Source organism: Bos taurus, chromosome 13 (assembly GCF_002263795.3).
Source record: "Bos taurus isolate L1 Dominette 01449 registration number 42190680 breed Hereford chromosome 13, ARS-UCD2.0, whole genome shotgun sequence".
NCBI lineage: Eukaryota > Metazoa > Chordata > Mammalia > Artiodactyla > Bovidae > Bos > Bos taurus.
In genome coordinates this window covers 81,128,352-81,154,924 of record NC_037340.1, presented here as the reverse complement: position 1 = coordinate 81,154,924, position 26,573 = coordinate 81,128,352, and the positions used below count along the sequence as shown (strand labels likewise).

Genomic DNA, 26,573 nt, shown 5'->3' with positions numbered 1-26,573 from the left:
GTTATACAGGCATATAAGAGAAAAATAATTTGAGAAAAAGAGGAGGTAGGAAAAGTTCATCCACAGCCCGTGATCAAAAAATAACCGTTAAAAAAATGTGTAATAGAAAAATTTTCCAAGAAATTTTTTGATGTGGGCCATTTTAAAAGTCTTTAATTTATTGCAGTAGTGCTTCTGTTTTCTGTTTTGTTTTTTTGGCCACAAGGCATGTGGGACCTTAGTTCCCCGACTAGGGATTGAACGCGTACCCCCCGCACTGAAAGGCAAAGTCTCAACCTCTGGACTGCCAGGGAAATACCAAGAAATTTTGAAATGAACATAGCAATAGAGAGAATCAGTTCTGCAGTTTCAAGATGTGAACCACATTTGCTTCAGTTCTCTCCTATTTGAAATTTGCTAAAGCATTATAAATTCCAATATATCATGCCATTCTCCTCCTATACTCTTCAATATATGTCTCTAAAAAAGTGTACATTTTTTCCTAGTAACTCAAGATGCCATTATCACAGCGAATGAATGAACAATAAGTCCTCGCTATCACATAATGTACAGTCCATGCTCAAATTTCCCTGATAAGAAAACCAATTTTAACAGTTTTATGTATTCTTATGTGCTATTTGCTTACTAAGAAAAAGACATAGTTTATGAAAAATATGATTTTGCATCTTGATTTTTTCCATTTGGTATTTTAACTATTTCCCAATGGCATTATTTTTCAAAACTTTCTGGTTTCAAAATGGCTATGTGCAAAAGTGGGGCACAATTTGGATGATTAGCTATTCCTGTGTGTTTCCACATGGGCATGGAGAGAGAGTGTGTGTGTACTGCTCCTCTCCTTATAGTGAATCTTGTTGCCATGCATGTCTTTGTTCGTGACACCTTTTCCTTGATGGGGCTGTTGCCTCTGGGTTTATTTCGGGAGTGTTGTTGCTGCATCCACGTGTATGAACGTTTGTAAGACCCTTGACTTGTGCCACCGAGTTGTTCACAAAAGGACTGTACCAAGTTACACTTCCACTTACAAAGGATGAGGGAGCCTCTATTAAAATGTTTAAAGGCAATGCTTTTCAGAGCTCTTATAAATCATAGGCTGGGGCTGACTCCTGTGTCATATGGTCAGAGCCATCTCAAAATAAATAAATACACATTTTCTATAGCCATAAAAAGCTGGCATGCGCAGACTGCCAAACAAGCGCAAACTAACTTTGATTAAACGAGGAAACCGGGCTGCTTGTTGAAAATGTGGTAATGAGATAGTCTCTACCGGCCGGGAAGCCAGCCGTGGAGGGGGAGGGGCGCCCGGCGTTTCTTCCTGCCTGTACCCATCCTGGAGAAGGCAGAAAGGAACAGGTCAGCGATCTTTACGGTTTTTTTTTTTTTTTTTTTTTTAAGCTCAGTGTTTTTGTTTCCATATGGCTGAGGGGATGATGCAAAAATACGGTTGAAATCGGGTTGGAAACTAGCAGAAAACTTCTGGTGGCAGGCGCTTCCTGTAAACGCAGCCCCGTGGTACCGGGTAACAGAGGATTAAGGCAGAGCCATTTTAGCCTGGAGTCCAAATTCTACTTTGTTTCCTTGGGGACACGTTGTTCTTATTCCTTGACTTCAGGCACAAGTGCTTGAGAAACTTGTTTATTTCTGTTTGCAGCATTATTTAAAGGACATAGCATAGTAGTTACAAATCGTTATAGAAAATTCAATTGTATTAGTTTGGAGAAATTTATGTGTCAGATTTTTAAATTTAAACAGGGAAGAAAGAAAGGCTATGTCATTACTGTTGTGTTAATGGGGGAGGAAAAAAAAAAGAGAAAAGGATCTTGATAAGAAAATAGCAAGATAGTCTTTAAGAGCATCTGAATCTTTCATTCTTTCTTTTCTTTCTTTTTGTAAAAATTCAGAAAAGATGGTCCTTTTTTCCTCATTTACTTTTACACTGTTTTCATCCCACTTGCTGAAGCCACAAGTGGGAACAAAACATAATCTCCTAAAATATTTTTAAGAGGACATGCAGGCTTGGTATTTGTAAAAATATGTCAACAAAATGTGCTAACCACATTTGAAAAAAAAAAGTTGTCAAAGAGGCCAAGGGGATTAGTTCAGTTGAAGAGCTGATTAGGACAGGGAGAAGGATGACTCCTGTCATTCTGGCTGACGTTTACTGAGTTACTTTTAAGGTTTTTAAGGTCCCACTGCCATCAGCTCCTTTAAGCCTTAAAGGTATCCGGAGCACTGGGGACTCATTATTCCCATTTTACAGATGAGACAGGGAGGCTAAGCCATCGGGCTGAGGTCTCTGGGCAGTGCAGTCAGGATGTGGGTCCAGGAAGGCTCTGGGACGGCATTTGATTCAGTTCCGGTTTCTGGGGGAAACTTGCAGTGTTGGTGCTGGGAGCTGCTGAAAGTGAAGTGGTGAAGGCTTTGGGGCGGGATTAACCAGCTCCAGAGGTTTAGGGCAGCTGTGTGATCCCTCGTCTAGACTCAGGGATTTTTTGGCTACTCTGTGCCTCTCTAGGGTGTGGCCCTGGCCCTAATCTCCTCTCCAGCATTTCCCACTGCCCTGCTGGCGGCGTGGCCTGAGAGAGCGCACCTACAGTCTGGAGGCTGCTGTTTGCATCCCTCCCCACTGCCCCTCACCTCCCAGCTTGTCCTTCAGGGGGCCTCCTTGACCTTCCGCTGGGAGAAGATGCCCAGGGGATACTGAGAGACTGTCTCTGAACCCCGGAGAGATCGCCCAGATTAAGGTATCCTTCTGATTTTTCACAGGATTTCACTTGCTTAGTCCATGTTGGGTGGACTAAAGATGATTGAAAGCGACTCAGTTCTGGAGAGAGCAGTCCGGGTCCAAAGCCTTTTCTCTCCCTCACCTGCTATGAATACGCTTGCTTCTCTAACCCGTGGAGAAGCGCCTTAGCAGGGTTCTGCAGTGGCTGAGCTTCTGTGGCCATAGGCGATAATCTTTATAATATTCAGTTCAGTCCAGTTCAGTGGCTCAGTCGTGTCCGACTCTTGGAGACCGCATGGACTGTAGCCTGCCAGGATGCTCTGTCCATGGGATTCCCCAGGCAAGGATACTGGAGTGGGTAGCCATTACCTCCTCCTGGGGGTCTTCCTCACCCAGGGATCCAACCCGCGCCTCCTGCATTGGCCAGCGGGGTTCGTTACTGCTGAGCCACCTGGGAAGCCCGCTGTGTGACACATTGTCTCCAAAGCTTTTTACAGGGGAGGATTTGTTCATTTCTCTTAAATACGCTTGTCACTGGGTATTCTCACCTCCATCTGTAAAATGGGGAGAAGAGGCAAAGAAAGTTCAAATGAGGTGACAGGATGCACAGCTGGGTCGCGCAGAGTCTCGGTGTGAACCCAGCTTCATGAGCTCAGCCCTTGAACCACCGTCCACGTGACGGCTCAGTGGCAGGTCTCTAGTGTGTGTGAAGGGGGCACTAAGTCGGCCTGGGTGTCCAAATGTGGTGCATACAGTGCACTGGCACCGTAGTAAGTGCTCCGTCAGCGAGCCTTGTTACTATCCTCTGTTCTCCCAAGGCCAAGGTCAACAATTTAGGATAAGAAAGAATGGCATGTGGCAGCGTGGGCTTTGGAATCAAATCGGGCTATAATTTCATTTTATTCTTTTTGAACCTCAAGGAAGTTAAGCTAGTAAGTCAGAAAGCAAACCTCTGCTGGCTCCAGTTTCCTCATCTGGCAAATGAATTTAAATATACTTAATTTATATGTAAACTCATGTATAATTACATAAATATAGATAGGTTATCAGGAGAACTCAGTAACAGCCTGAATGGGCACATTAGGTGTGGTGTTAAGACTGGCACGTAGCAGGGGCTCAATAAATTGTTTGATTTTTTCCTGTCTTCTTATCCTTCTTATGTCTTCTATTACTATCTTTGTTATCAAAGTCGCCTGAAAATATGAACACACAAATATCTGAGTGCTTTTGGCAAAGGAGACTATCTGCTTGACTATTTTAGGAGTGTTCTTCATTTTTACCATCTCTTTAATAAGCTTCTTAGTACCCGGTCATCATTCCTCTGCTCAAACCATTCAATGGCTCTCAGGCACATTCAGATAAAATCCTATCTTCTTAAAACCCCAAAGGCCCCAGGCAACTGATATCATCGCCACCACCGCTCTCATTTTCTGATTTGTCTCTTTCTACTCCTTGAATCACATACCCTTTAAGGTCATTGCAGGGCCGGCCTTTTAGACTCTTTCCCCAGGGGTGCGCATGGCTCCCACTGCCACCCTGTTCAGATCCTTACCCAGATGCCTGCCCCCATGAAGTCATTCCAGACTCTTTATTTAACACCCCCTCCCCCCTTCATCTCCTGACCGCTTCTTCCCTTATTTTTCTCCACGCCACAAGGCACATGGGGGCTTAATTCCCTGCCCAGGAATCAAATCTGCATCCCTGCATAGGGAGTGAAGAGCCTTAACCACCGGCCCGCCAGGGGAGTCCCGGCACTTAATGGAACACGGTAGAACTTTAAATGCTAACTCTGTGACGATAGGCGTTTTGACTGGTTTGCTTTCCAGCTGCATTCCAAGCACCTGGAACAGTGCCTGGTACACAGTAGGTGCTTAATAAACGTTTGTTGAGCAGGAGAGAAAATGCACGCGTGAATGAAGGAGCCTAGGGAGCATGTTTATTTAGTTAAATAGTACAGCTAAGAGCACGTTCTTTTAATTAAATGTGCAATGTGCTAAGTCGCTTTAGTCATGTCTGACTCTTTGCCACCCTATGGAGTCAGGCTCCTCTCTCCATGGGGTTTTCCAGGCAAGAATACTGGGGTGGGTTGCCATTTCCTTTTCCAGGGTTTAATTAAATAGAACAGCTAAATACTGAGCCACTTCCTGTGTGCCAGCAACTGCGACATGGAGGAAACTGGCCTTCCCTTCAAGGGGCTTGCAGTTTACACAGGCGGGCTCAGCCTGGTCCAGCCGGTGTCACAAAGGAGGGGCTGAAGGTGACTGAACAAAGAGGGTGGAGGCCTCTGGAGCGGCCCTGGGGGTGGGCAGGGGCTGTGGGGGCCTTGTGCACACGGGTGGCGCGTGCGTTTGGAGACATTCAGGCTGACAGGCAGGCGGCAGGAGTAGGGAAGCGGGTAAGCAGAGAGCGCTGCCTCTCCTGTTCATGAAACGGCTGTAGGTGGGGGTACTAAACATTTTATCTCCTGGTTTTTTTTTTTTTAATTTCTGAGGTTATTCCACACAATTTGGAATTTTTTGTTAGTAGGCATATGTGTATGCTTTACATGAAAAGAGATTAAAATTTTAGCTCTCACCCAAGTGCCCTGGATCCTTGCCCATTTTTGAGAATTAGCCAAATTTGGTGTATTTGCATATATATATATTTGTTTTTTTTTATATATTTGTTTATTGAGATATAAGGATGTGTAACATTGTATTAGTTTCAGGTTGTACAAGATAATGATTTGGTTATTTATGTATATTGAGAAATGATCAGCATGGATATGTCTTATGATGTGTGTGTTCATAAATTATTTACATCACACACACACAAATATGCGTGTGTATATGTATACACATGTGTACATATACATAACGTAATACATATAAATGTACATTGTTAAATATATACTGTATATGTGGATGTGTGTATTTATGTATATGTAAATATATATATAAATATAAACATACGTATTTATATAATACACATAAATATACAATATACATGTATTTCCTTTGGAAAATACATTACTGTGTATATGTTTCTTAAAAAAGTATGGCATTACTTTTTGCAACTTTAAAAAAAAATTTAATTTTTAATTGAAGAATAGTTGCTGTACAGAACGTTGTTGTTTTCTGTCAAACATCAGCATAACTCAGCCACAGGTAGCAGCTTTGTCCTTTGATTCCACCACGTCTTGGCGACCTGACCGTACTGCTTCATTCTTCCCAGCTGCTATCCGCATTCTTCAGTTCGGATAGAGCACAGCGCACGCAGCTGTTTTCCTTTTGATGGACACGGGTTGTTTCCAGTGTTTCACTCTTATAAACAATACTGCAGTGAACATCCTTGGGCATGCTTCTTTATGTAACTGAGGGGTTATTTCTCTAGAGCGGTATTCTAATTACATGCTTTTCTGCTTATGTATTAATCTGTTTACGATTTCTCCTGTTAAAATGTAAGATCCACAAGGGTAGGAATCCAGTCCGTTTTGTATCTCACTGCTTAAGTACTATCTAGCTAAGTGCCTGGGACCGAGGAGTGCTCCCAAATAAATACTTATGGAATGCATCTGGCCGAAAGGTCGGCTGGGGCCGCGTGTAGTTTTGTTCCCTGAGAGAGGGAACTATGGTTTATTTTGGTAAAACTGGAGATTTTACCGCATCTCCACTGCACAGGGCAGTGGCAGGGGTTATTGGTGGGGCTCAGGAACAGGTAATCTGGGTTAAGAAGACAGGGACAAGAGGATCGGTTATGAGACTGCTACACAGATCAGAATGAGCCAAGCAGCAAGGACTGTGGAAATAAAAAAGGAAAAGGGTGCATTTGAGAGATTCTGAGATGGTAGGAGTTGTAAGACTTCCGAACTGATCAGCTCTGACAGGCAGTGTAAAAGGGAGGCATGGAAGTTTGAGACTTCATCTTACAAACATATACTGCCTCCCAGCTCTGCGAAAAGCACTCTGCTAATTGCTGCTGGGACGTGATTTGCATGACCTTTCCTCCTTACCTTCAGTACCTTCACAGGAGACTTGCAGACTGTTAGGGGAGCTACGCTGGGGACAAGGGAAGGCCAGGGAGTGACGGCGGTGGGAGGGGAGCAGCCCGGGGCAGCCGGCAAAAGGAGGCCGGTCCAGGACGGGGGCGGAGAAGCTGGCTGGGCGAGGAGGCTTCAACCTTGCCCCAGAGCTGCTCAGGGCTGAACGTTCAGGAGATAAGTGTCAACAGTGTGCATCAGGGTTCATTTTTAGGAGCTTTAGGTTGGTGACAGAGCTGAGGTTTGACATTGGGTTCAAATGGTCCACTGACCTTCATCTGGAAGATGGGGAATCAGGCTGTTAGCTGTGTGACCTCAGACAGCCTGCTCAAGGCTCCTGAGCCTCAGTTTCCTCTTTTTTAAAAGAAAGGCATAAGATGGTTAAGTAATAAGGATTTACTGTATCATACAGGAACTCTGCTCAGTGTTATGTAAAAATAAAATTTTATTTTTATAAATAGAGCATCTATCTGATAATTAAAAAAAAAAAAGGCAATGGAGAAGAAAAAAGGAAAGGCAGTAATAACTCAAGGGGTGAAGATTGATCAGATTACAGCCGGTGCCAGGTGTGGTGATCAGGGCGGCAGGGCTGAGCCTGAGCTCCTACCCTCAAGGGCAGGAGAATGTGGTCTTGAAGTAAGAGGACTGTAACTTCTTTGCTTTTTGCCATGCTTCTTTTTTTAAGTGGGATGAGATCCTTTGGGAGATAATCTCTCGAGGAAGAAACACTTGAAGTTTGATAGTTCTTTCAGTCTCACTTTTTTTTTTTCGGTGGCAGACTAGTGCTCTCAGAACAAAGTCCAAAGTCTTCAGAGGGCCCACTAGGCCTTACCAGAAATTCTGTCTGTCTTCGAGACACTGGGATTTCGGGGCAGGGCCTGGATATGATCAGATCTGACTTTAAAGAAAATATATTTATTTATTTTTTTGGCTGTGCTGGGTCTCGTTACGGTGTGCCAACTCTTTGTTGCACTTTGCGGGATTTAGTTCCCAGACCAGGGATTGAACCTGGGCCCCCTGCCCTGGGAGCCTGGCGTCTTAGCCACTGGACCACCAGGGAACTCCCCAGACTGGACTTTGGAGTCGTAAGGAGCTTGGGGTGTGGCAGAGATGTGCTTGTCGGCGTCCACTTCCCTGACAGTTGTTCCGCAGCACGCGGGGAGAACGCGCGGCTCACAGTAGGTGTGTGTGCCGTTGGCTGAATACGTGTCACACGTCTGTACTGAAATCAGTGAAGTCAACGTTTCATTGTGTTCCTGGGAGAGCGTAGTGAGACAGTAGGTGGCAAGTGCCTGGCACACAGCACTCGTCCTCAGTTGGCATCTGGCGTTTAGTGAACATCTACTCTGTGCTCGTAGCACATCCGCAGGGTCCCGGGGGGATACCATGAGGTGCTGGGTGAGGCCTCGCTGGTGTCTGCACAGGAAAAGGAGGACATTGTGATGAAGGACACTGGGGTGAGGGGCAGGGGAGAGAGGCGCTGAGGGGGAGGCCCAGGCGGGGGACCCCACGATGAGGGAGGCCCCGTGTCTGTGGATGAGGACAGAGGCCCTAGGGGTGGTGGGTGCTGAATGTAGGCACCTGGCTCTGCTGCTTATTACCAGCTATTTAATCGCTGGGTGCCCAGGTTCTTTGTCTATACAAATGGGAAAGCACAGGCCCTGCCTTGCAGAATTGTTAGGTGGATTAAATGAGTTACAAAGTGAGAAGCACATGTGAACCCTGTTAACGCTAGCGCTTCTCGGCAGGTTGGCCCGTTTCTGGCACGAAGCTTTTTAAGGCTTGGTGGTTTAGTCCACACAGCCCATCCCATGGCAGAGATGTGCAGGAGGCTCTGCTGGCAGTGAGTTTGGACAAGTCCCCATTTTGATGGAGTTAACAGTCTGATTCAGACCAAAAACATAAAAGAAAATAAAATTCATAACCAACCAACTATATAAACCATTTACTACACCAATCATCTCATCCAAACCAGAGAAAAGTGAGTTCAGAGCCTCCGAATGCTCTTCTAGCAAAGTACAGGACCTGTCGGGTTTCAGGTCAAATGGACATGAGTTTAAGCAAACTCCGGGAGATAGTGGAGGCCAGAGGAGCCTGGTGCCACAGTCCATGGGGTCGCAAAGAGTAGGACAGGACTTAGCGACTGAACAACAAAAGGTCATCAAGGGGGCTGAGTTCCAAGAATATTCAGAGTCGAGTCCAGACAAAAGCGGAGCCCCCTGCCGAGCTGATACTGAGCAGTCAAGATAAGAGTTATGGTAGCAATCCTTTGCTGTTATAGATTCCCTCTGGTATGATGGAGGGCAACCCAACCATCGAGCTAGGCAGGATGAATAGAGATTAGAAGCCGCCTTGTACATATGAGGAAACAGCCCAGACCCCTGTGAGTGGCCTAAACACTCAAATTTCAGGTCCCTTTTGGCTGGATCTTACTGCAGCTGAGTTCTGCTGTTCGGTTGCTGCGTCCTGTCTCACTCTTTGCGACCCCATGCACTGCAGCATGCCAGGCTCTCCTGTTTTTCACTGTCTCCTGGAGTTTGTTCAAACTCATGTCCATTGAGTAGGTGATGCCATCCAACCATTTCATCTTCTGTCGTCCCCTTCTCCTCCTGCCCTGAATCTTTCCTATCATCAGGGTCTTTTCCAGTGAGTCATCTCTTTGAATCATGTGAGTTCTGTACATTAATTTTATTTCTATATTCATTTGTCTGGAATGCATTTATTGATTGCTGCTGTAGACAGACATCATACTGAGACTTAGATGTCAGCAGAGAACAAATCACAGTGTCATGTATTTTTATGGAGTTTAGGCTGTAGTAGGAAGGGGCGAGGAAGGAATAATTGCTATAATGGTGAGTATGAGGGCATCGATTTGAGCTGGGGGGCACCTGACAGGGATTCGTGATCCAGTGTCAGTGTCAGCGGCTGACCCATCTCACTACGGGACCTTTCTTCTCCATCTGCATTCCCTTCCCGGAGAGCCTCATACGATTCTATGGTCTTATGGATACGTTAGTGGTGGGGGATTGTGGGCGAAGGTCTGAGAGTTGAAATCCAGAAATAATTCCTGGACATCTAAATGGAGCTGGAGTAGACAGCTGGAAATATATTTTGGGGTTTGAGGGGAGAAGTCTGGGTGGGAAATATACAAATTTAGGCGCCTTGTAGATGGTATTTTGAGCCATTGGACAGGATGAAATACTTGGAGAATGACTAGGAAAAAGACCAGGCTCCTGTGTTGGATCCTGGAACACTTCAGAATCTGGAGTCAGGGCAACAGAGCTAGCGAGGGCATGGAGAAGGAGCCGCCAGTGAGGACTGGTGGAAATCAGGAGGACAGGCTGTGTCCTGAATCAGAGGAGAAGGTGTTTGGAGGAAGGGGTTGACTCTGTCAGGGACTGCAGATGAGATAAAGTAAAGCAAGACCAGAGAATTGACCATCTTTGATCTCTTGCTACCAGGTCCAAAAACCAGGCCTTGCAGCTTCCCTGGTGGTCCAGTGGTTAGGGCTCGGCATCTCCACTGCAGGGGGCACGAGTTCGATCCCTGGTCCAGGAACTAAGGTCCTCCATGCTACCCAGTGCCACCAAAAAACCCCACAGAAGCCAGTCCTTGCCTCTGTCTCATTATTTCCTTGCTTCCCTGTTCTCACTCGCTGGGCCCCTTGCAGTGGCCTCCCCAGGGAGCCCGTCCTCCGCCCTGAGCCTTTTCACCTTCTGCACCTCATCTTAGAAAGCTTTCCTGGCGGGGTCTGCTCCTCAAGGAGCCCCAGTCCAAAAACCAGCAAGCTCTTTCCGTCTCCACGGAGCCTGTGTTGTCTGCCTCCCTCAAGAAAGCAAGCTCCAAAGGGGCAAGAGCTCCGTCTGCTTTGCTTACTGTGAGCTCGGGCTCCGGTGCCCGCGATGGTGCCAGGCCCGCCAGACTTTGGGCTTACAAGCTTCATGCAGAGTCTCAACTCTCTCAAGTCTCATATGAACAGAAATATTTATATAAATGATGATATTATTATCTAGTTCTTCCAGTTTTATTTTGTGCTCAGGCACACAGCTGTGTCTGACGCTTTGCGACCCCATGGACCTTAGCTCTCCAGGCTCCTCTGTCCATGGAATTCTCCAGGCAAGAATACTGGAGTGGGACGCCTTTCCTTCTCCAGAGGATCCTCCTGACCCAGGGGTCAAACCTGCGCCTCTTGTATTGGCAGGAAGGTTTTTTTTTTAACCACTGAACCACCCAGGAAGCCCAAATGATTACCATTATAGCATTGTATAAGCCTAAATTGTACAATATAGTAATTTGATATATGTACATATTTTAGACATGATGACCACAGTAAGTTTAATTAACACGTACCATTTCACATAGTTACAAATATTTTTTCCTTGTGATGAGAAGGGTCTACTTCTACAAGACTCTAGCCAAAATCACAAAACTTTAAATGGAGTGGACGTGACTGAGTGACTGAACGGACACACACAGACACACATAACCTATAAAAATGTTGCATCACTGTGCTCTATACACCTGAAACTAACATAGTATTGTAAATTAATTATACTTTTTTGGGGGAGGGTCTTAGTTCCCCAACCAGGGATTGAACCCTGGGCCACTGTAGTGAAAGCTCTGGCTCCTAAGCACTGGACTGCCAGGGAATTCCTTAATTATACGTCAATTTAAAAAAAAAAATTTTTTTTTAAGATTTACTTCCCCCTCTCTCCCTCCGTCACACCATTTTATGGATCAGGAATGGAAACCCATGGCGATGAAATAGTATTCTAGGATTAATCCAACTGTCTAGAGGTTGAAACAGGAATATTTTGAGCCCAAGATTGGATTACTGGAGAGAAGACATTCCAACATCTTGCCACAGCTCCCTGCCCAGAGAGAGTTTAAACCTCTCAGGAGGAACAGAAGCTGATTTTTTGAAAGGCTCGGGAGAGAGAACTAGGCGAAGGGAACCACAGGGCTGGAGACTCTGGGTCAGAGAGAAGGCTGAAGCTTAGAGCTCTGAGTGACGGGCTTGCCAAGACTTGAGGCTGGAGAGTCAGGCAGGGCCCAGATCGGCAGGGCTGGCAGGCAGGCCCTGGAGCTTGTTCTTTTTTCCTGAGGCAGTAGGAAGCTGTTAAGCAGGGTGGTGACACCATCTGATTTACACTGTAAAAAGATCTCTTGGGCTATGGGTGGAGAACATATTAAGGCAAACCTAGAAAGGAAGAAGTTTGCAGACACCATGGTGTACTGGCAGGAGTGAGCGCTCTCGGTGCTGTGGGGCAGCCTTGTGTTGGAGATGAAGGTCCGTGGGCAGGTTTGAGATATATTAAGGTGGAAGCTACAGGCCCTGCTGATGGATAAAGGCGGGGTGTGTGTGTAGGGGGGATGGAGATGAAATACCACAGTTTGATTTCTAGATTTTGGCATAAGTGGGCAGATAGAAGATGGTTCCCTGTTTTGAGATGATGATGAAAACTGGATTTCAGGACATGCCAGTTACCTTCCTCTCCTATTGGCACCCCCTCCTCACCCCATGGGTCCCCATCTAGAATATTCGATGAGGACAAGCTTTAAAGAGGTGCTCCAAATGTTATGTGACCCATGTAATTTATTTTTCTTCTAGTTTTATTGTGATATATTCAACGCACAGCATTGTGTAAGGTTAAGGTGTATAGTGTAATGGTTGACTTAGAAAACGATCATGAAGTGATCATAGTAAGTTTAGTGAACACCCATCATCTCATACGGACACACACACAGGCAGATTTTCTCTTGTGACCAGTACTCAGGATTTACTGTTTTGCTTTCATAGATAACATTAACTACATCAATCATGTTAATTGTATCAGTCGTGTTAATTAGATCAATCGTGGTGCATACTACATCCCTCGTACCTGTTTATATATATATGTCAATACCTATATTTGAGGTATGGCTGATGTACCGTATTGTATGTTTCAGGCATACAAAGTGACTCAAAGCTTTTAAGCCCATTTATGGTGGGTGGAGAATGCCGGCCCTGTCCTCTGGCTTGTACACTACATGCTTGTACCTTGTTTACTTCCCGGTGGAGTACTTTGCAGCCCTCATCTTCCTCCCCCGTCTTGCCCCTCCCCCTCTCCCCTGCCCCTCCCCGTCCCGCACTGATAACCACCAGCTCCTTGTCTGTATCTGAGTGTTTCTTTTTTTTTGCTATATCCTCTAGTTTGTTTTATTTGTGACCCGTGTAATTTGTCAAGAAAGTTTAATTGACACTTTGAGTGGAGACCTCCATGGACCAATCGTGCAGGATAGTGGAGGGGGCTGTGGATAAGTTGTGCTTGTAGGGTGGGGGAGGGTCCTCAGTCAAGTTACCAGTCATGATTGGTTAGTCAAGTCGGGATTGCATCTAACCTCTATTTATATTGAGCCTTATTCGTGGCTCCTCCCTTTTTTGGTTTGCTTATAAAAACCAGCAATCACATCTCTTCCAGTATTGTTCCGAGTCAGGTGGACGGGGCCAACTCAGGGAGAAAGAGGCCCCCCCTGGTTCCAGACCCTGTCTACCCTTCTCAAAGGTAATGTCTGCTATTTGTTTTCTATCATGTACTGCTGTGAGGTTTTACACGGCATTTAGAATTGTGAGATGACTTCAGGGGATCAAGAAACTTCATAGAAAAGAGAAGTTTCGTGTTCCCTGGAGTGGTTGGTGATCCCTGCTTCCTTTAGGGCTTCAGTCTTGTTGAAAGAGCTGCCCCGGCTTCCTTCTCAAATGTCCCTTGTAGTTTGCAGAGCTGGCAAGGGTTTGCCTAAGTTTTTCATTTTCTTTTCCTGCTAACTCCTCATTGCAGTTTTTCAGGTTTTCCTGCTCTGAACACTGAATTCTTTTAAGTCTGTCTTGGCACCGTTTCAGCCCCTGGATTCACATACAGTTTCCAAATCGCTTCTCTGTAATAGTTTCACAGTAAAACAAATGCTTGCGAGAGTAAGATAGTGCTGGCATTCTCTTCTTCTCATCAAGGCTAGCTCAAATGGTGATTCCAGTGGATGGTAAACATAGCAAATCAGAAGGGGTTTGGTTTGGTTTTGTTAGAAAGCTGAGAATGCGGTGGCAGGCAGGAGGAGCTGGAGAGAAAATCAGAAGTTAGCTAAAGGCAGAGGGCTCCTATCACGAGGATTAGATCAGAGATAATGGTGCGATTTTATAAGCATACATTGGGAAATAGATCTTAAGGAGGGCTGGTCTGCTTGGATAATTGTGAAAAAGGAGGTGTAGCTGATGTGTGTGGCATTAAGAAGGGGTGAAGTGGGGTCTTCCCTCTCTCCCCGAATAACGCGTGAGCAGGAGCATCAGCTCACATTGGAAGGGACATTTCTGGCTCCATTGTTTGTGTCGCCTGCGTCTCTGCAGCACCTGACTCGTTTAGAGAGAGTCTAGCTGGGGGGTGGTGATGGCAAAACAGGATTACGCGTGGGCGGAGCTAAGTATATGGAGCCCAACGCTCGATTTTCGATTTTCATTTCATAAGATAATAATGAGTTCTTAGCTTTACTACAAAACCGAGTGTTCCCAGTGTCCTCCTGTTGCTTCTGGAGTTTTCATTCTTAATTGTTTTAACCATACATGCTTTCCAAGGAAATCTGAAGTGTGGGTCTCCGCCTTCTATAAGGGACGAATGTGGCTCACGAGACGCCCTTACAGCGCATTCAGCTCACTCTGTTGTCCATTTAAAAACACAGTACGTGTTTGCAACCCAGCTCTCAGACACTGGCAGAATTTTGCAACGACTTCCCAGTTTTGTTGGCACGTCTCCAGGAACAAGGTTCTTTGTAATTCTTTGCTCAAACATAAGGATCGCCTATAAAACTCTTAGCGGACAGTTTAGTTAATACAATTATCTTTCAATTTAAAAGCCACAGCATAATAAGGTTTTTTGTTGTTGTTTTGGCCAGGCCGGAGTGTGGGGAGGGGAGAGTAACAACCATATGATGTAACTAACAAACCAGTAACTAACAAACCATATGATGCTATTAGGCTCACAAAGTAGCAGCTCTGTGAGGGAATAGGAAAAAGCACCATTTTTTTTTTTTGCTCAGAAAATAATTCAGTAGCAACAAGGTCTGAGAGCCGAGAGCCTCATTGTTCTTCGTGAAACGATGATTTGTCCAACATTTTGATCGTTTCCCTATTCCTCCTGAAAAGTTTGGACTTTTCTTTTTGCTGCATTTGACACTAGGAGTTTTAACTCTCAGTGCTATTGTGTTTACAGCATTCAAGGTTTCGGAGTTCAAAGGTTATCCATTAACATGTAGAGTGAGGCTACACTTCGGTGAGGACTCAATTTGGTTTCACTTGCTCATTGTTTCTTTGTTTTGTAGTTCTGCCCAGAGTCATTTGTTTTGATAAGTTAAATGAAGGTTCTGGTTTAGGAAGAGTGTGTCTTTGGACTGTGTTTTGGGACGTGACTATCAAGACTTTAAAAATTTTTTAAGAATGATATTCATCTTTCCTGAGAAAAGGAACTCTAGTACTGGAAGTGATGAAGTGATCAATATCAGTGTACTTGAGCGAAAAAAAGTTCTGGCTTAAGACTACTTCTGGCACTGCTAATTAACTAAGAATGAGAAAGTAATTGGTTCACTTCCTTTTAAAAAAAGACTAACCAGACCATATGTGGGGTTAGTAGTTATATATAAAATGACAGCAAAACATCACACTTGGGCAAATTTGTCCCCTTTGCTAAGAAACTGTCTCTCAAATTCCATTTCCTATTTTATTAAGGATTGCACTGCTCACCAGCGGAGCATTTAGGTAGGGCTTTTTGGGGTACTGACTTATTAAATATATACTTGAAGGGCCTTTCTTGATACGTTTTAAGTTTTTCCATTTTGGATACATTGAAGGCCAATAAAAAAACACACTTAGCTATTCGTTTGTGGGGACTTGCATAGCTTTTACTTTTGCATTCGTTTGCATCTTGAGGCAGAGAACTTGGTGAATGTGATTACTGCTTCTGTGGTTCCTCCTTGGGATTTACGTAAACTGGGGGGGAATATCCCTGGCCTTCGGAATCATAACCTTTGTGCGTGTGTGTGAACAAAAAGAATAGTTGGGAAACGCTTTCAGTTAAGGGGAGGGAGAAGGCTTATTTTGCTTTTGGTCGCCAGCTTTAAGTCTGATTTCACCCATGTGGATTTCTATCAAAGCCAAGATGATTCTTGGAACCTAGGCCAAGTTTAGAAATTTCAAGTTGGACCAGCGCAAGCTCAGCCCTTTCAGAAAAACAGTGACAGTTAAAAGAAAGTTGTGTGCAGATGCACATTTGAGAGACATTTAATCATCTCATCTCATGGACCTTTCTCATGCCTGAGGAAAACCTGAACAAAACGTGCACAGCTGCCTCCTGACCCCCCCGATGGGCGTCAAGGCCCGTCCTGGCCGGGGGCAGCGCCGCTGACCCGGCGTCCGGGCACACCTTGCGGGGGCGGGGCGGCGGCACTGCGCCTGCGCGCGGCCCTAGCGGCCCCCGCCCCGCGTACCTGTCACTGAACCGCCGGCGCGCGGGCCGCGTGAGGCCGGATGGCGGGAGCGGAGGGGGGCGGGGCGGGCAAGGGCGCGCGCGTGCGCCGGCGGCGCGGGGTCCGCGGGCGCGCGCCCGCGCCCACGTCCGGGGGGCGGGGCGGGGGCGCGCCGCGCGCGTCACGTGGCCCGGGGGCGGGCTTGTGGGCGGGACCGGCGGCCGGCGGGGCGGGGCGGGGCGTAGCGGAGCCGCGGGGCCGAGGGCGGGAGCAACAGCTGCTCCGCGAGCACTTTCTGACCCAACAGTCCCCGTGCGCCGGACGCGCCGCGGCCCTGCGGCCCTGGGGACCCCCGCGCCTGCACTGTCCCCGCGCGGACGAGTAGGGGGCGCCCGTGCCTCGGCCCCCCGTGAGCACCCCCGCCCCGCTCACCTTAGCCCCGCGCCCGAGGTGAGCCCGGCCCCCAAATTCTCCGGGCGGGGGTGGGCTGGGGTGGGGGCCGCCGCCTTCGGTGGGGGGGGCTCCCCGGTGCGGGGTCCCCAGGCGGTCTCGCCCGCGGGCTCTGGCCCGGCGAGGGGCCCCGTGCGGGCGCGGGGCCCGGAGGTACCGGCACAAAAGGCCGAGGGGGGGCTCGCCGTGGCCCCCGCCCCGGCCTCCCCGCCCCTGCTCCCGCGGACCCCGGCCGCCGCAGGTAGAGGGGCGCCGCGCCCCCGAGCCCGCCCCCTACCCCTGCCTTCCACCCCGCCCCTCTCGGGCGCCCCCTCCCCGCCCGGCTGCGCGCGATCCCACCGGCGCGGTGCCGGGGAGCCCCGGGTGTGCACCGGCGGTGTGGACGTCGCGCTCACTCCGGGGGACCTCAGCACGGCCGGGGTCGCGGGCGAGCCCGGGGCCCTGCGGGGGGCTGGGCGGGGGCTCCTCTGAAAAGTTGGGTGGCTCCGCCCGGCGGGTCCCCACGGTGGCTGGCCTGGCCGTGGGGGGCGGGCGGGCGGGCGGGCGGGGGGAGGCGGGCCGGCGCGGGGTCCCCGGCGATGGCCCGGGAGGGGCCGGCGCAAGTTGGGAACGGGCAAAACAGTGCGTCCTAACAGGCGTCCCCCGCAGACAATGGCCGGGACCGAGCGCACGGGCCGGCGGAGGGCGCGTCTACCGGGCCGAGGGAGGGGCTTGGCCGCGCCGCAGACCCGGGCGCGCACCCCGGCCAGCCCCCGGGGGCCCCCAGACCCGTCTCCGGGAGTCCCGGCTTTTGCCCATCCCAGAGCAGGCGGTGCACCGGGCCGCGTTTCCTGGATGTGTGTGATACGGTTTTTTTTTTTTTTTTTTTCCCTTTTAATTTTAAGAGATTAAAAAAAAAGCAGCTTAAAAAAAGTAACCCTTAAACGTTATAAGATTGTATCACTCAATTCTAGTGGGACGCGAAAAGCCAGCTGGAAGCAGAAGTAGGAACTCTAAAGGGCAGGAGGGATTGAAATGTTAGCCTAAAAGTGTTTCTTTCTTTTTTTTAAAAGGGAAGTTTCTGCCAGGAGGCGCTGAGTGGCGAAACCGCTCAGTTTCAGATGTAGAGCCCTCTTCACTCTTGATTTGGCCCCAAAAGGCGAGCCCCAGGGGGTGGGCAGGGGGCCAGAGGGGAGGGCGCTGCTGGGGTCTCCGGGAGGCTGCTGGATTTGGGGCGGCCCGGGCGGTCTTGCTCGGAGGGGGCCAGACCTGGCCTGCGGGGTGCACAGGCCGGGACCGGCGCCCCGGGGTCGGGATAGATGTCCAGGTCCGGGGTTGAAACCCACGTTTTAGGATTCAGGGTAGGGCCACCGAGGACGGGAAGCCGCATTCTTGGGCGGGTGGGTGGGGGTGGGGTGGGCCGGGGCTGGGGAGGGGAAGTTTTCGAGCAAGGCTTATTAACAGGAGCAGGAAAAGGCCATCACTGGCCACTTCTGGGCCCCCAAGTAGTCTGTTCACACTTGGAGCAGTGTAAACTTTTCTTCTCTTTTTGTTGTGTTTTCCAAGAAAAGAATAGTCACTTCAGAGTGTGAGGCTTTGGTGCGCTGGTTCCCCTTTGAAATTCCTTGAGCCTCAATTTATCTTTCTGGATCAGCCTATAGGCCTTGGAGTGTTGAGTTTGAACATTCCTTAACGTGTATTGAAGACATGGCGGGTCCAGTGATCCTTTGGCAGGTCTGGGGGCCTGTGTTACTGAGCCCCGTGCAAGCTAGCTGGTTTCCTAGTTTTCTAGATCGTTTGGAAACATTAAGCTGTATGTTTTAAGAACCCTAGGTCTGATTTAGTTCAGGTTGATTCAATTAATGTCTTCATCGCTTTTGAGTTGGTTGAATGAGTTGACATGAGATTAAGCTCAACAAAAGAAAAGGCAGGGGGACAGCAGCTGCCCGCCGGGCCTGGCCACTAGGTAGGGGTCTGGAAGGAAGCCTTTCACCTTCTCTTTTGTATGTGTCAAGAAGTACGTGTAAAATGTTCCGTACTGTACTTTTTCCCCCTCCTGGGACTGATGGACTGCCTTGATTGATTGAAATCAAATAAGATTTAAAACAATGAATTTGGTAATACTTTGAGAATGAGTAATAGACCTAGGTTTTCCATAAAGCCTTTAGAGCCCTAGTGACAAGAGCAGAGTGGTAACCTAATTGCTTTTTGTCTGAAAAATATAACAGTCAAACCCCTAGTTTGTGCCTGCTTAGTTAATGTGTGCTAAGGACTTCTTAAGGTGTGTCCTTAATGGTAGCTGACTTTTTCTGAGAAGTCCTATTTATTTTAAATAGTGTTTTGTTTCATATTCTAAAGACTGTAGTGATGTGTGTGTGTGTGTGTGTGTGTGTGTTTAATCCTGGTGTTTTAGTGGAAGTCGACCCCCACCCCAAATTGCTGCCATTTTGAATCAGTTATGTAAGTATTGAAATCAAGAGGCAGTGACTTATTTAAAAATGCAGTGGTTGTTAGTTACAAGCCAGATTGACCATTTTTTGGCTTGTTTGGTAGAAGAGGGTTTATAATTTCATTGTCTGGAATTTTAATTATTTGGTGAGAAGGGGGAGGCTGCTCCTTTAGAACTGCACGTTCATTTGCGTGCTGCAGGAGGAAGTGGGGGAGAGCATGGCTTTTCTAGGTAAAGGACACATACTTTTTTCTTTCATGTCCAACCTCAGTGCTTTTCTCTTCACAACACCATCAAACACTGCTGTTTGACCTTTGCTGGTTTTTTTTTTTTTAATTTGTGAGACCTAGGTTTAGTACTTGGGTTCATATTATTCCCTTTCACTTCTTAATCAAAAAAAGGAACTGATAACACCATTCAGATAAAGCTTGCAGAAAATATTGCCCCGGTCACCCTGAAGAATTGATTTAGATAACAGCTTGATCCCCCGCCTCCCAGGTAAGGGAGGAAGATGGAGGGTTAGGGTTAGCTTTTGCCAGTAAAGGTTTAAGCAGAGGCTGGTCAGAGTTCTCTTCCTAATCCTCCATTTTTGGCCTGTTTTAATAAAAGCCCCTTCCAGTGGTCCTTTTCAGAGGAAATCTGAAAATAGAACTCAGTCATCAAGTCACTTACAAAGTGATGAAATAATTAAGGAATATAATGGCCTGGCAAGGCCAGGGTCCCTCTGTCTCCTCATTCCAGATAAATGCTAATCACTTCTCTGTCTTTTAACAACATTTATGATGAAATGGCCTGTTTTTGCCACAGCAGGGTTGCCTGCCCAACCCTGGAGCACTCTTAATTCTGCTGTGCTTGATTAGAGCCTCGGGGGTCCCAAAAGATGTGCTGTTTTCCCACTTTGTAAAATTATATTCTCTTCTCACAGTTGTTCCAGACATGATATTGGTTGGAAAGAACTTTCGAGTAGTTTTAATGACTCTTGACTGCTTAAAATCTACTACTTAAAAAGGCCTTTTCTTAGGACTGTAAAGGATTGGACCTTTTTTTTTTTTTTTTATGTTCTACATGAAGCTTTGTTTCCATTTGGTTAAAAAAAAAATTCAGATTGTTCCAGCTCACAGATGCCACTACTGCCTGTGTTTTAAATTGTTCGTTTCTAATTTCTTATTTTAGCTTAATTGTGTAGTGGTGTGTTTAATAGATGAATTGGAAAGGTGCTGTCAAAGAACTGAACAATGGCTGTGTATTTTCAGGCTAAGAATTACACAGCAAGAGTGAAACACAGGAGACAGTGTTATCAACTGATGAGTATTTGTTCCACTAGAATAAAATAAATATAAGAAGACTTTAAGTTAAATGACTTCATGTGGAATACACTGAGTAGTTTTCAAATTACTGAGATGTGTTACAAAATGAAAAAAAACAGCCTGGAAGATATTTACAGAACAGCCACTGAAGTGGAATTGAAGGAATCCCAATCATATTAAATATTCTAACTAGTGAAGGGTTTGGTTACAGCATGTAAATGGAAGTGGTGACCGTGGAAGGGTCCTGATTCGCTGCCTCCTCTCCAGGTCTTTGGGGGAGGGGTGCTGACTGGCTTAAATGCACGTGGAAGAAAGGATGAGTTGCACAAAGACTGCAGGAAATTTCTTAAATTTGGGGGAGGGAAGCTTGAGCCTTACAGCTGAATAGCCTGACTTTGAGGGGGCAGAGTTAACCCTTCCGACATGCTGGTGGAATGGTGACTTTGGGGAGGAAGGTGATGTGGATTCTTTGCTCCAGCTTTTTCCTATAGTTAGGCAAATTTGCAGCGGTATGTAGGGCGGAGGATTTGGAATGGAGGCCGTGAGGGCAGATAGAAATCTGACTTTGAGGAAGTGGGAGGGCTGTGGGGGGGTGGGTAGAGAACCATCCTTTCCTAAAATCTGCAGCTCATGGTGAGTAAGCTCAATTCTTACAGAAATCTTCCCAACACACGGAGGGGCACCCCTGCCGGCCAGGTGCCACAACGCACCCCTCCTTTACACCGGAACGCCCATCAGAACCCCTTAGAAAGTTAGAGCGTTGTTGGCGGGCTGTTCTGAACAGCCTCATTACTTCCTGCCCAGGGTCACAGCATAACTGAGTTACTGGAAATCTGGGGCTAGTTTGGTAATTTTATGATAAAGTTGAGAAATAAAATTACCAAACCCGAAAAGACAGCTGAATAAGTTGTGTACGAGAGAAGGAGTTTAATCCTGTGGCCTTTGGCCTGCAGGGTCCCCTGCTTCTGCAGGAGAGCAGGCCTGCAGTCAGCTGCCAGGGTCTCGGGGGCTCCCAGAGAGCCGGCCGTGCTCTCTCTCGCTGCCAGGGTCAGGGAGCCTCAGTTTAGCATACGGGTCTATGGGCTGGAGAGGGAGAGTCCAGGTATGTTTTGTTCCCCAGTCAGCATTTAGGAGAAACGCTTGTTTCTTGCTGTATTTCCTGCCTGTAACAAATCAGGATAACCTCAGAACTGTTCAGTTACACCAGAAGAAGTATTTTTGTGTGTTTTTAGGTCGGCGGATAAGTTCAGTTCAGTGTGTAAGTCTACTGAGCAGTGATTATATTAACTGAAGGTAGACTTTTCTTCTTCTTCTTTTTGAAAGCAAATAGGTGATTTGAAAGAGCCAGACGTACAGCTTTAGTATTTACTCAACAGATAGGGAGGGGAATATTTAAATGTGGCTAAAGAAAGGTCTTGTGCCTTAAAAGGCATTGCCCTTGTTTATGTGTAATCTGAAGTCGGGTTAAGTTGGGTGTAATTAAGAACACTCATCACTTGGCTCTGTGGAAAAAGAGGTGTGTGTAGGGGGTAATGGGTAGTGTAATGGTTATGGTGATTTGTTTATGTGTGTAGACATGTACATACAGAAATACAAATATATATATATTTATATACACAGTTATCTGTGTGTGCAGCATTTTCTCTGTATAGTTAAAAATACACTTTTTTTGTTGTTGTTGAAATTATCTTTAGTCCTCTTCAAAATCTTTTCTAAATACTTAAGGTAATACTGGTTAAGTGGTAATAATAGAAACTCACTGATAGCAATGCTTCTTGCTTAATTAAAAATAAAAAAATTAATTTCCCTTACAGTTCTCTTTCACATCAAGATGGAATTTTTAAAAGCCAGTTTACAGGCCACAGTATCTGTTAATGTTGATATTACTGAAACTAAAGCTAATACGTGGTGCTTTGAGTTTATAGTAAGATCCTTTATTGGTCTTAATTGATTTAGGAGGAATCAGGCTGAGTCCGTCGTCATAAGCTGCAAATGCGCTAGCAGGATTACATTTCTGTCCTATCTTGGTCTCCCATGCAGAACTGAGCACCTACTGAATTTCAGCAGTGAAACTGTCTTGTCACAGCTTCTCAGGCTCTGCCTTTAAATAATCACTCACTTTCGAATAGGTTGTGGTGTTGAATATAAGCTGAATATTTTACTCTTTCTCTTTAACTTTTAAACATCCTTCCACAGCTATATTAGGAAAGTCAGGTTGACCATCTGCTCAGTGGGTGTGACCTTGGTGATTTCCTTGAAATAGTGTTGAAGGATTTAGTCGGTGGGTTTTATCACCACTGTAGGTTGCTATGAAGAGTTCTCTTGTCAGACTAAGGAAAAATAGTGTGTGTCAAATAGACAAGGAAAACCCTGGAAAAATTGTCAGTTTCCTAACCAGATCTTGGAGATAATTTTGAAGTTTAAAGGATACAAATGAATCGGCCAGAGACTAGCAGTTTGTTTAGACTGAATGTTTCAACATCTATTTAGATACCTTAGTAGCTTGGATGACTTGCTGTAATACTGCAAATTACTTGGCTATAAATAGAATTTTTATGTGTTTTTAACAGGTTTTGAGGACTTTGAATACTTGATTGCTGCACACCATGCTAGATTTTCCATGTCAGATAACCTGTTCAGTTGGGGTGTGCTGTCTTTGAGGTCACTGGTTTGAGAACAACTGTACATAAAGAACGGTATTTCCAAGTCACTTGGTCAGCAGGGTGGCATTCACCTGTAATTTCTATGAGTATGTGCGTAAGCACAAACTATGTGCTTCTCATTGAGCGTTACAGAGTGGGTAGTAGTTGCTAATTTCCAGGTCTGTAGGCATTGGCAGAATTCATAGTAACTTTACTCACAGATGAGTATCTGCTTTTTAAAAAAATAAATGGCTTAAAGAACACCAGACTTGCATTTTATTTTAGGTGGTTACAGCAGTATGGTTCTTTCTTTTCAAAGCTTGTGTTGTGGTAAATTTTAAAAAAAAGTATCTACTGAAGTGATCACAATATAACTTGGTTAGTTTTCTCTCCAAGTAGAAAGTTATACTGAATAACCTGTTGCTTCAGGTGCCTGAGGAGTAAATGGCTGACAGTTGAGTGCTGTCGTTTAACCTGAGGAAAAGTTAAAAAAAATTTAGATACTGGAAAACTTTTTTGCTGAGCACCTTTCGCTCAGCTTAGCGTGTTCAGAAGGCTACCTCTTCTGCAAACTAGCGTTTAGAGTGAGCCTGTTGGTTCATGACGGCTCCCCCTGCACCCCATCTCCCGTTCTTTGTTGAGACAGACAGGTCTCTTCAGCCCCGTCGGTTACTGTCGGATTCTGGGGGTCTGTGCGCTCACACTTCCCTCAGGTGGGCTGGGGCTCTGTCACCATGAGCAGGAGGGAGGTTAGAATGTCTGTTTTTCGTAAGTTGTTATTCAGGTCTTTGGGAGCACGGGCACTCGATATAAAGATTTCTGATTTTTGGTGAGCAGTCTAGCCTTGGTAGTTACTGGTTTATAGTTTAAGGAAGCGTTTTGTCTGCATCGAGTGTCTGTCAAGAGTTGAGGGCAGGGACTTCCTGGGGGTCCAGGGCTTAAGACCCCGCACTCCTGAGGCGGGGGCCCAGGTTCCGTCCCTGGTCAGGGAGCTGAGGTCCCACGTGCTGCCGCCGCACGACTTAGGCAAAAGTAAATAAGTAAGTAAAGTGGAAAGGAGTTGACGGCGTTTGCTGTGAGAGATGACCCCGGGAGGCCTTGCATTTTAGGCTTGGCAGGTCAGTGAGAAAAGGGGTTATAAGTCCAAGTGATGCAGTTTTGCTTCTACTCGTCAACTTTATGGTACGATTATATACGATTCGCTTTTTATTATCTTCTTAACAATGTAGGAAATGGTCATTAGGTGGCAGCCACAGACAGCCATGTAGAAGGCTTGATGAACATTCAAGTTAATCTTAGTGTCAAGTCCGTTACGGTTGGTGAGTGGCCAGAGACCGGCACAGTCCTTCTGCACACCTGTCCTGCTGAGCCCGTTTCCTGAGAGGCTGACCCTGCGGCCCTTTCTGGGCACTGGGGGGCAGCAGTGAGCCAGCAGGCAGGAGGTCTGCCCCTGGCGGCTGGAGGCACGGCCTGTCTCGGCGCCTTTTGAGAGGACAGAAAGGACTGCTGTGACCCTGGGCCGCGGGCAGTTGGGCGCAGCTAGTGACTGTCAGGCTCTGTCCCTTGGCTGGAAGTTTTGCCACCAGAAGACCCCCGGCCTGGGACGTCCATCCCCCAGCTTCCCGCCCCATCCTGTTCACCCTCTCGGGCAAAACCGAAGCTCTTCTTTCTCTGAAGACTTTTTTCCAGCGTCCTCCTGTACCACTCCTTTGGGTCTTGTGTTGGAAGCTGATGACGACTTACTTAACCCAGATATTTGAACATTTCAAAGATAAAAGTTGAAACTAAATTGTCAGAAGACAGGAATTTCCAGTATATGCCGTTACCCCGTGAGGGAAGTGCACCCACATCGCTGTCTTCCATCCAGAGTTGTTGGGAGTTTAGGATTGGTGTCTTTGGGGAGAGATTATTTACAGAAAAGTGGAGTTCCCCAAAGCTGACAAATGTCAGATTATTGTCAGATTTTAAAAAAAAGTTGAGGTCTGACATGCAGGACTTTGATTTTTGTCAAATTGGGACATTAAAAAAAAAAACCCCAAAACCCTTTCCTATTGCCACTCTTTTCATTTTATAAGAGGGGTACTTTGGCACCCAAAAAGTAGAAAGGGTCTTAAATAAAGGGCAGGCTTTATTCAAATGGAGATGAATTCCTGTAGCTGTGTGTACTGCTCATGCAGTCACCTCTCTCACTTCTCACTCAGCTGTCGGCCAGTGAAAAGTGTCGTCAGGGTTTGAGAGCTGCTTTTCCAGAGTGTGTGCTATGACTTTCTTCAGTTACAGTATTACCTGGGACACTCACGTTCAGTAAATATTTGCTGAATGAGTAAATGACTACACGGAAACCTGAAGAATCACTCAACAAATCCAAGTATCATCTCACATCTTGATCAGCGTGATCACAGAGTTACGTCTACCCATGAAGTGTGTCTAACCCCAGGACATGGATATTTTGAACTCTGCAAGTGGTCCTGTAATTTAACCACCTGCATTGAGTAGACGGAGGAAGATGGGGTATGTGGTGGTGACAGCTTCAAGGCTGTAACTCAGCCAGGCCTGGAACTCGGGCCTCTGGAGTGCTCTGTGCTGCCCAGCAGCTGGCAGCCCAGTCTGCATGTTTCTCCTCCATTGTGACTGCAACAAAAGGCTAAGAAACTAAAGATAAAACACTTCAGTCCATTCTTTCTTTACCCTAAACTTTGATCTGCAGGCTTGGGTAGAAGAGCTTAACGTTAAAGATCTAGTTTACTCCTAACTAAAAGACAACAGGGAGTAGGAGGATTTTCTTTTTCTGGGTGTGAAGAAGGGGAAGAAATGTTTCCTCCTGTTCTGAGCCCACTGCTCCTGCTCTTTGAGGAAGTGGAGAGAAGGAAAGGAAAGGTAGGTGTGTGTGTGTGTGTGTGTGTGTGTGTGTGTGTGTGTGTGTGTGTGTGTGTGAACTGTTGACTCTGGTGGGAGTAGCTTGCGTGTCTTTGTGTTTTCTTGGGTGGACTTGACTGACTTCAGTTAAAGTAGCTGGGACTGTGTAAAAACAGTTCCTGCACCTTGAAGGTGGAGGGTGTTGGCTTCACAGGTTAATCCTTCTGCAAGTGTGAAAATTCGCTTCCAGCTCAGAGCCTGCAGTTCAATCAGGTCATCCATTTTGCACCTGGCCAATGCATACGTGAATTAGAAATGAGAAAGTCTGTTTTCTGATGGAAGCCTAGGCCATGTTGAACCAGCCGTGTTGAGGATGTTACTTAAAATGTGTGCATTCACAGAGTAGCTTTGTGTCTGTATTTCCTTATTTGTAGTCTGGGCAAGGAAGTCCTACCCTGGTGCCCACTGAAGGCAGAAGGTTGTTAAAAGCAAACGGGTTTGGGCAGTGGAATGAGGGGCACAGTGTCCAGTGGTTCAAAATATATTAAGGTTCTGCGTGGCTAGGATGAGAAGCTGTTCCAAAATGGGTTTCTTGAGTGGGGATTTTAGGAGAGGTTCCTGTTTTTCAGTGATGTTGGTGATTAGGGTATGTGTAATCCCAGTG

General features: G+C 46.6%; 1 protein-coding gene across 5 annotated transcripts in view; it reads left to right on the top strand.

Annotated features, from left to right (window-relative positions):
• Positions 1–1,252: 1,252 nt before the first annotated feature.
• The window catches only part of ZNF217 (zinc finger protein 217), a 39,142-nt gene continuing 13,821 nt past the window's right edge, over positions 1,253–26,573 (top strand). The window contains exon 1 of one of the 5 annotated variants that reach the window (XM_059893087.1): positions 1,253–1,350. The gene's annotated coding sequence lies outside the window, so the exon portion shown is untranslated. Of the gene's footprint in view, positions 1,351–5,093; positions 5,118–13,199; positions 13,286–16,512; positions 16,677–18,079; positions 25,931–26,573 lie in introns of those variants that run through there. The other 4 variants (XM_059893088.1, XM_059893085.1, XM_059893086.1 and 1 more) reach the window with 4 other exon arrangements.